Consider the following 1723-nt stretch of genomic DNA (forward strand, 5'->3'; position numbering starts at 1 on the left):
CTCACCAATAACCCACTGTGATGTTTCTTTTTCCAATCAAGCCGTGTTTGGCAGCATTTTATTCACAGCGTGCTTCTAAACAGTGATTAAAATATTAAAATATTACAATATATTAAAAAATATTTTAATCACTGTTTAGAAGCACGCTGTGAATAAAATGCTGCCAAACACGGCTTGATTGGAAAAAGAAACATCACAGTGGGTTATTGGTGAGAGACACATTGTTGCAATTTTATCGGCGGAGAGACACATTGTTGCAAATTGATCGATAGACGCAATGCCCAAGCGACATTGATGTACATTTAGGAAGGATTGATTTTATTAGTTTAACTAGTGGGAACACGTCAGAGTGGGAGGGAACCGAGATTTTGTGCCATCTTCCTGGTATTTAGGGGAGGTTCACATTGTAATTTGTAACTTTGACAAAGGCTGAGGTGCAGCCGAAACGTTAGTTTCTTAAATAAATCGTTTATACTTTTGGATAAGACATGTGAGTGCGGCTTCTTCATTGGAGGATCGTATGTGTTATTGGTGGCACGCACCCAGGCAGTGAGAGCCGAATTATCGTGAGTGCTATGATTTTGGGGAATATGTGTGTGTGTGTTTGTGTGTGTATATATATATATTTATATATATACTGTGTGTATATATATATATATATATATATATATATATATATATATATATATATATATATATATATATATATATATATATATATATATACATTGTATTATACCTGTGTGTTGTTATATATTATACAGTATATACCCAGAAACCTCCAACATTCCTTTAGCTCAGGGATTCTGGGGATTGTAGTTCAACAGTTATACGTTACCTACATGATGCCATGCCTGCTATTTATAGATGTCTTGCAATGTACAGCTTCTTAGTTATTTCTCAAGTGCCAATTATCCGCTCCCACTTTTTCATTATAATACACAATTAAAGGGGTTGTTCACCTTTGAATTAACTGTTAGTGTGATGTAGAGAGTGATATTCTGAGACAATTAGCAATTGCTTTTCATTTTTTATTATTTGTGGTTTTTAAGTTATTTTGTTTTATATGCATCAGCTCTCCAGTTTGCAATTTCAGCAGTCTGGTTGCTATGGTCCAAATTAGCAGATCAAGCACTGCTTGGACTGGAAGCTGAATAGGAGAGGGTCTGAATAGAAATTTGAGTAATAAAAAGTAGCAATAAAACAGTAGCCTTACAGAGCATTTGTTTTTAGATGGGGTCAGAGCCAGCAGTGCAGAGAGTTTAAACAGTCAGACAGACATTTCTTCCAATTGAAATTATACTGTATTTACAAGTAACTGTAGAACCACTGAGTGCATGCAATTCATGTATATTGTTGCTGTATTCAACTCCATTTCTTTCACAAACAGTTTTGGGTAGAGGAGCCTTTTAATCTGACACTGACAGTTCAATAGGAGTGGGATCCTGGCTGGCCGTGGTGCCGAAGGGGGCCACGCGTGCACAGACGATGGCGCACATTTGCCAATTTATGCTAATGCACATGCGCCAATCGACACAAGCAAACAGAGGTGGACAGTCCAGACAGGAGAGAGGGGACCAGAATGGGGGTAGGAGCCAGAGAAGGTATGTGCCTGGCGCCCCCCCCAACTTTGCACCCAAGGGACGTGCCTACTATGCCTACCCCTAGTTCCAGCCCTGGTGCCAGAGGTTTATATATCTCTGGGCCCTAGAAGCGAATAATA

This window comes from Xenopus laevis, chromosome 5L (assembly GCF_017654675.1).
Source record: "Xenopus laevis strain J_2021 chromosome 5L, Xenopus_laevis_v10.1, whole genome shotgun sequence".
NCBI lineage: Eukaryota > Metazoa > Chordata > Amphibia > Anura > Pipidae > Xenopus > Xenopus laevis.